The sequence below is a fragment of the Mandrillus leucophaeus genome, unplaced genomic scaffold (genome assembly GCF_000951045.1).
Source record: "Mandrillus leucophaeus isolate KB7577 unplaced genomic scaffold, Mleu.le_1.0 Scaffold299, whole genome shotgun sequence".
Taxonomy (NCBI): domain Eukaryota; kingdom Metazoa; phylum Chordata; class Mammalia; order Primates; family Cercopithecidae; genus Mandrillus; species Mandrillus leucophaeus.
Genome location: NW_012103131.1, coordinates 3,737,309 through 3,745,684, shown reverse-complemented (window position 1 = coordinate 3,745,684; position 8,376 = coordinate 3,737,309). Strand labels below are relative to the sequence as shown.

The 8,376-nt window shown below is 44.7% G+C and overlaps 1 protein-coding gene across 1 annotated transcript in view; it reads left to right on the top strand.

Annotated features, from left to right (window-relative positions):
* The window catches only part of ADAM12 (ADAM metallopeptidase domain 12), a 349,453-nt gene that overhangs the window by 151,826 nt on the left and 189,251 nt on the right, over positions 1-8,376 (top strand). The gene's annotated exons all lie outside the window — the stretch shown is intronic.

The window sequence follows — 8,376 nt, the reverse complement described above, 5'->3', positions numbered from 1 at the left end:
TGAGAGCCTGTCTTAAAAAATAAAAGAAAGTCAATTGGACAGATGCAGAAGCAGGCACGCCACTTGCCAGTCCCCTCTGCCCCAACCTGAGGAGGCTGGATAAACGATGGGATGTCTCAGCAGGTGGGGAAGGCTGGCCCCAGTCCTTAGTGACTGCCTGGCATCAAGGCTGCACTAAGCACAGCCATTTGGAAGAGTGAGCTCAGGATCCCATTCACAGTGCTGGGTCTTCAGTGACCATCTCATGAAAAGAGACAAACGCCTGCAGGATTAAGAAGTGAGTGAGGATGTGTGCCTGAGAGTGAAAGTAAGTGCGCCTGAGTGAAATAAGTGAAATAAGCTGCTGCACACACGGCCTAGGGAGCCCGAGGGTTGGGCATTACCGCAATGCCTTCTTCAGGAAGGTTCTGCAGGAGGCTCAACCTTGCAGAGCAGAGACTGGACGTATGAAAGGTCAAGCAGAGAGAAGGGAACCACTGAGGCAAGGGACAGCTTGCGGGACTTAAAGCATGGGCTCCACAGCAAGCCTGCCTGCAGGTAGATTCCAGTGCCCCTGAGTACCAGCTCTGTAGCCCAAGACAGGGAGCCCAACCTGTCCTCACTTTGTTGTCTATAAAGTGGGAATCACAACGGTATCTACCCATAGCTTATTTTGAGGCATAAACATGGCAATGCATGTTTAGCACATGCCTGGCATGTAGTCAGCACTCAAAAAACAGTCCTAAGAGTTGGTGGTATCCGTGGAGTAGAGCAGCTGTACTTGTGGCTACTGTTGTCATGATGATAAATGAGGATAGAACAAGGGACAAGGAACATGAGGAGTTGGAAGCTGACTCTGGCGTTTGAAGCCCTTCACATTCTGGCCCCAACTGGCCCTTCTGCCTCAGTCCTTCCCATACTTCCCACTGTATACCCCATACTTCATCCCCACCGAACTCCCCATTCCTGGAATGCTCCATGCTCTTTCCTGCTTTGGTTTCTTTCCACGTGCTGTTCCCACTGTCTAAACACCTTGCTCAGTTTTCTATGCCTGGTGAGCCCTTCTCCTTCATCATGATCCTTCTCTATGCCACCTGGACCTTCCTTCATTCCTTAGGTCCAGGGCTCCTTCCTAAGTGCTCCCAAAGCTCTCATTGTATCTGTATTTGTCTCGCTACTCTAGGATGTGGGCTTCTTGAGAAAAGGGACCTTTGTGCAAGAGGGTTTACACTGCACCTGATGCTTAGAACATGTTCATGGATGGATGGATGGTGAATGGATAGATGGATGGTGAATAGATGGATGATGAATGGATGGATGGATGGACGAGTGATGGACAGAGAGATGAATGAAAGGATGATGGATGGGCGACAAATGGATGAATGGATTATGGATGGATGATTGATGGATGGATGATGAATGGGTTGATGGGGGATGGATGGATTAAAGGATGATGGATAGATGGATGGATAAATGGATGAATAATGGATGATTGTAATAGTTAAAATGCAATTGAAAAAAATAGTTCCCAAAGGTAAGATGAGGGAATTAAAGGGCGTACAAAGATATGTCATGGGATCAAATAAAAGAGAAATGATTCCACTCACAGAAGATGCCTGTGGCTGATTAAGGTCCCTGAAATTAGGAAATAAGAATGTTATTTAACACTGAGCTGTAAGTTCACCCACAGGCAAGGCCTTTGTTCATTTTCTTCCTTGTGCCCACCAAATGCATGAGGCATAGTAGGTTTAAAGTAACCCTGAAGGAAAAAATCAAATGGATCATTCTGCAGGTGCCCCATTCAGTGAGTTTGGAAGAGAAGGAATTTCGATGCACATTTTATGTGTGGGCAACAGAATTGGACCACACTTAATCTTAAAGGCTTTTTCAACAGTGATGTGGCCGAGAGAATTAGGGCACACCCAGTGATACACATGGAGTCTAGCAAAGGTCCACAGAAACTCAGGGCCTTTGCTTTGAGCTGTAAGCTGATTCCACTTTGAGGCTTTGGACTCTGCTCTCAACATATTTTTGCCCTTATGAGCCAGACTTGTCAGAGGAAAGAAACTGACATGGGAACCTGAGTTGGAAGGAAGAGGACAGCAAACAGTGAGAACAAACTACAGTGTCCAGAAGCTCTTTGCCACATAGGGTGGACTGGGTTGTCATTGCCCCTTCACAGCCTGACTTCCCAGTGACCTCTCCCAGGAACCTGCACTTCCTCTTTGCAGATCCCTTAGCTGCCTGATTAGCCAGCACTCTGACCTAAATCAGACATGTGCTTCTTCCTTGGATGCTCATCTCACACTCCCAGTCATCTGCAGGAATGTCAGGCTCAGGGGACAGCATCATCTGGTACTCAGAGTAGGATGTGATGCCACGTGCACATTTACCCTGGACCTAGCGGAACATAAGGACATCTTCAAAACTCCTTTCACTTTAGCTCATCAAATAATTCCAGCAAGATATTAAAACCTCTGCACTGTGTCCAGCGTGCTGTGCCCTGTGTCCAGCGTGCTGTGCCTTGCATATTCCCACCTGGTGCCCTCTCTGTGCCCGCCCTGCAGCTCCGCCTCTTCCTTTAGACAGCCTCTGTGAAGTCACTTTGAACTAGCCTAGGGTTGGATTGCCTTAACACCACCCTCTAGGGGCAGGAGCAATGTAGCCCCAGGAGTGGAGTATGTAGCCCCAGGGGTGGAGTTTGCAGCCAGGGCATGCCACAACACCGACCTGGGCTCCCACCTCATGATGACTCCAGACCTGAGCCTTCTGCCTACAGACATCAAACACAGCCACTTGCTGAGCACCCCGGCGCCTGTGTGTCAGCATTTTTATTTCCTTGGCTTTAAGAAGAAGCTAGAAGGAAGGTTGAAATTATTTACTGAAATGCCCCCAGCAGCAAAAAGCCGCTTAGTATTTTATTTGCAACATTAAATTTGTTTTTTGTTGTTGTTGTTGTTGTTCCATTTCCTTCACAGTTGGGGAGAACTTAAAAAACAGAGGTAATAAGAATGATAAAAATCATGCAGAGACGACCAGAGTGGACAAGTCCTCAGAGGATGCCTGTCCTGTATTGTATCTGTATTTTAAGAAGTGTGAAAGTTTTACTGATGTTGTAATTCCCACAATGCAGAGATTTTTATATATAAACAGCACCTAAACACTGGAGTGAACGAAGAAATTAGTTACTATGTCATTCATGTAATTAGCTTAAAACTGGGGCAGAGAGGAGCTGCAAGACAGTGAAAGGCACAGGGGAAGACCATGCAATTTGAATCCAAAGTTGGAGATTGATCTAGCTAGTGACTGTGTGTCCTCAGGAAAGCATATTTGCTCATGATGACTCAGTTTCCCCATCTATAAAACAAAGATGGTAGTGCCTGCTTCCCAGAGCTGTTTGAGAGATCACAGAAAAATAATATGGATAAAAGTGTTGATTGCTGTCCATCCTGCGGAAATGTCCATTTCACAAGAAACTTAAAAGTCATCTTCTGTCCATCCGCGATGCATTCTGCTCCTTCTGGCCCCAGCCACCTCTGTCGTTGGTCTTCTCTGCTCTTGATGACCTGCTTCTTGCCCCCTCCCTAAGGCTCCAGCCCCTTCCTGTTGTCTGCTGGTCCAGATACTGTGTTATTCCTGCCCCCGTCTATGGCCCACTGACCCCACACTCAGCCAAATGCCACACAGAATGGCCTTTTCCATCTTCTCATTCATCTCCATATCCCTAGAACTACAAAATTGAGTGCAGAAATAAATGACTTTTGTTCAAGTGAATACAGTATGTTGGGCTGAACTTTTCTCTGGGACTCAGATGTTGCTCTGCTGTTTGAGGAGTTGGAGCGATAGCTCCAAGGGAAGCCAAAGCTCTTCCATTCAGATTACCGCCCAGCCAGACATACCCAGACAGAAATTTTCCTTCAGGCAAGCACCACATTGCCATTCTCCAGCAATAGACTCTTCCTTCGTGGCTAAATGGTCCCCTCAAAGGTCACAGTCGCTAAGTATATTGATTGATAGGATTTTTCTGCCCCGTGGGGATTGCAACATGGCGAGCCTAGTGACTGAACACTGTACACTGTCCAGTTAGAATAGCAGTCAGGGACGACATAGAGATGGGTTTCCTGAGGCATCCCCACCGGTGCCTACTAACGGGGACTCTTGCCACAGCCCTTGGGGACACAGGACAGGCACAGTGCCCTCTCTTACTGCTTTAACTCTCATTGGCCTGAGCGGTTGTCTTTCCAGGTAGACCTCAGTGACTTCTAGCAACAGCACAAGTCTAGACAGAACATTTAAACCAAATGTCATCAAACTTTGTAATTACAAGTGACGTTTTTGGTCATCTAGTTTGTTTCCCTGGCTAATCTTCAAATATTTTTGAAAACATTCCCTCAGGAGTTGATTCATACCTGGGGCCAGGGGAATGTGCTCTCATTTGAGACGGTCTGTTTCCTGAGACAGTCATGATGATGGTAAAATTATTGCTTGCATTGGGCCGCCCAGGCCGGTGTAGCTCCAGCCACTGTGCGTTGGTCTGCTCTTTCTCACTCAAATCGTCTCTGTTTCTCTAATTGTTCCCCATGGGATGGTGTGTCTTATTTTCTGGCCATCCTAGATGTTGTCCCCCAAATGCACTGTTGCTTGTCAAACTCCATCTTTTGGGAAGCTTTTTTTGCTATGGTTTCCCCTTGTAATCTCACACATTAAGCATATAATAGACCACAATTGGCCCCATTATGTACTTTCTAAAAATTACTTTCCCTCTATCCAAAAAAAACAGATGTTAACTGAAATCAAGATATTCCAGCAACCCTTGACTCTTGCAAAGTGGGAGCATTGTATTCAGAAAGGGATGCTATCATTTGCCCCTCTAAGACTATCAGAGTCATTTCACTAAGACCATAGGGCATAGCCCTGCCTAGCACAAAGAAATTCCACAAAAGAAAGCTGAAGAGTAAGCTCAGACCCTTTTTATTTTACACCATTGTTAAAAAATGAAAATATATTTGAAAAATGCAATGCAATAGCAACATCTTTCTTTCTTCGTGGACATCAAAACGAAAGAATTTTGTGACTTAGAAGACAGATGAAGCAACAACCCCACAGCTTTTGTTACCCATAGAGATAAGCCAGGACCCAGCCTTATACTACAAAATCCAGACCATGTGCAAGACGGTCCTGAAAGGATATATGGCCCCGAAAGAAAGAAAAAATAGACTCCAACCCATGCTTTCATGAGATGGGTAGATTTAATCCAATGAGATCGTGGTCAGGGTGCCATGTTAGCTTGGTCTCTAAATCCATCAGGATGTGCCCTTTCCACCCCAGTTTTCCCCACACAGGATGGTGATGGTCACTGAAGTCTTGATTCCAGTCCTCATGGAGCCCCGAAGAAATAAGGCAGGGCTCATGGTGTCCTCATACCCTTGTTGTACACTTGCAGAGGGAAGGGCAGGATTTGAACTCTGGTCCTCTCAGTTGGATCTTGTGTATGTTCTGCTGCTGTGTGCTGGGTTCATTTTTCCTGCAACATGGTTGTCAACAGACCAAGCACAAACACAAGAGACAGAACTGAAGCGTGGCAGCTTACGGAAAGGTCTTCAGGTTGTGAAGATGCCCAAATACTAAATTTTTGACAAAACTGTAAAGAATTGAACTTTAGCACTGAATCCCTTAATTCTAGTCTAGAAAATGTCATCTGCAATCTGCGAAATATGGTACAGCTTTTGCCACTTCATCATAAAAACTGGAGTACTTAAGTCTAAATAAATTATATTTGGAAGACTAATGTACTAATGAAGGTTTAAGCATGAAATCCAAGCAGGATTAACAAGCTTTGCGCCATATTAAAAATTTGAGATCACTTTTATGTAACACTCAAGAGCTGGAGGCTTTCTGTCGAGCATTCTTTTGTTATGAAAAATAATAAAACCTGTGAGAGGTTAATTTGTTCATATTAATATTATCTAAAAGTTGCTGATATCACAAAACCAAATGTAATGACACCGAAATATCACTTTGCATTTCACTTCTATCTGGTAGTTCAATTCTGCTATGCTCTGGATTGACACTGGGAAGACCCAGGGTACTGGAGGAGAAGAAGGTGTTGAATGCGTCTTGGAAGGGGCTGAAATATTTCTGCTTTCAATGGGACACAGTCTTGGTTCTGGTACACATTTGGTAGGACTAGGTCCAGATTCCTTGGCTCAGAATTATGATGTTAATAGATATTTCACACTCTTTTGAAGAAAATCAAGTAAAATATAAGGATCATAATAATGTAAGAAAAGAATATTAGATATTTCATTGTGTTACATAAGCATTTATTAAGTGTGGATTTGGGAAACGTGCCAAGTTTTTAGTGTTCGTCACAGAATTCAGTAATAGATTCTTCTGCAGTTACACGTAAATCACCATTGACATCTCCGTGTTTGGATTTCAAAACCTTCTATAATTTACTCACATTTCCATCCATTCATGACACTGTCAGTGGGCGCCCACTGTGTGGCTCTAGGAGAAAAGATGTCATGGGTTCCTGTGGTTGTACTTTGGGGAAAATGAAGCCATGACTCTGAATTTGTCACTGTCGTTCTCAAAGCACTTAGGACAATGTGTGGGAACAGAGAAGACATCCAAAAAACATTTATGTGAATTAAGAAATTTTTTTTTTTAGAAGTACAGATGACATGTTCACTTATCAGCTGTGCCTTCAAAAAGCCTGCACTTCACCACTTGCCCCACATGGCTGTTTCACCTGTTCTGCTTTTTTCAGGATGGTGTGTAAATGGTATGGCAGGAGGTGAAGCTCACCTGTCTGCAGTAGCCATCCTGGGACTGGGCGAGGTGTTTTACAACGTGACACCCTGCCTACACACTGGTGGTGTTCCAGTGCAACTGGTCCCCAACCTTTCTGGCACCAGGGACCAGTTTTGTGGAAGACACTTTTTCCATGGAATGGGGTTGAGGGGGTGGTTTGGGGATGATTCAAGTTCATTACGTTTATTGTGCACTTTATTTCTATTATTATTACATTGTAATACATAATGAAATAATTATACAACTCATAATATGTAGAATCAGTGGGAGCCCTGAGCTTGTTTTCCTGCAACTAGACAGTCCCATCTGGGGGTGATGAGAGGCAGTGACAGATCACCAGTCCTTAGATTCTTGTAAGGAACACGCAACCTAGATCCCTCGCAGGCGCAGTTCACAATTGGGTTTGAGCTCCTGTGAGAATCTCATGCTTCTGCTGATCTGACAGGAGGTGGAGCTCCAGCAGTAATGTAAGCAACGAGGAGTGGCTGTAAATACAGATGAAGCTTCACTCACCTCCTGCTGTGTGACCCAGTTCCTAACAGGCCACAGACAGGTATCGGTCTGTGACCCAGGGGTTGAGGACCCCTGTTCTAGTGGATTACACACTTGCATGCCAGGAGACGGGAAGATTAACTCTTCTTATGTTAATGCAAATCCCCGTTTTCCTGAGAATTAGACTGGGGGTCATCCAGATAGAAGAGATATTAGGGAAGCAAAACCCTCTGGTACACTCCTCAAACCCACCTCCACTGACCTCAAGGATGCTTATTCCAGCATGGTCAATATTTGCTTTGAATCCCTTCAGCAACTTGCATGAAGTCTGGGCTCTTCACATCCTGGCGCGGGCTCACTCGCTCTCGCGCTCTCTCCCTCTCTCTCTCTCTCATGTGCCTGATAAGTCCTATACCTCCAGTGACATTTTAAACTTCCCCAAGGCAGAATCTGATATTTTCATGCTTTTACGTCTTTTGTCTACAAAGGATACTTTGAAAAGATCAAGAATTTAATAAACTTTCATTAAATAAGTGAACACATCCAGAAGAAAAATTTATAGTGGGTGTTTTTTGTTTTGTTTTGCTGGACAAATCTGGGTCCCTGGTTAAGGAAATTCCATTTGTACCAGACTATAAATGTGTTTTAAGTCCCTTAATGTTTTTTATTAGATGTCTTTAGGTCTTAGACGCTGCAAATAAGTATGCTGTGCTGTGATAGAAATCTGACCATCAATATCAGACTTCTGATTGTACCACATACTCCCTCTACATGTTTGTGTTTTTGAAGTATAATTCTGACAAGGCAAGTCAAAGGAAACTTGCCAGCCACCAGGCAGAGGGGGACCTGGCAGCAGGGCCGCTGTTTCCTGGTATGCCATCCGTCAGTGGCTACTTCCTGGGATGCGCTGCCTTGCCAGTGCTGTGTGAGGGTGAACTGCTGTCTTTATTTGTTTCCCTAATCATGTGCTTTACGTGTCTTCTGAAGGGTTATATGTCCTCTGCTTCCATCCAAGAGACAAAGACGTTGTGTAGGCAGTGGACTGATGGTCACTGACCGGGCTATGCGATTAAAGACCCCAGAAATCAT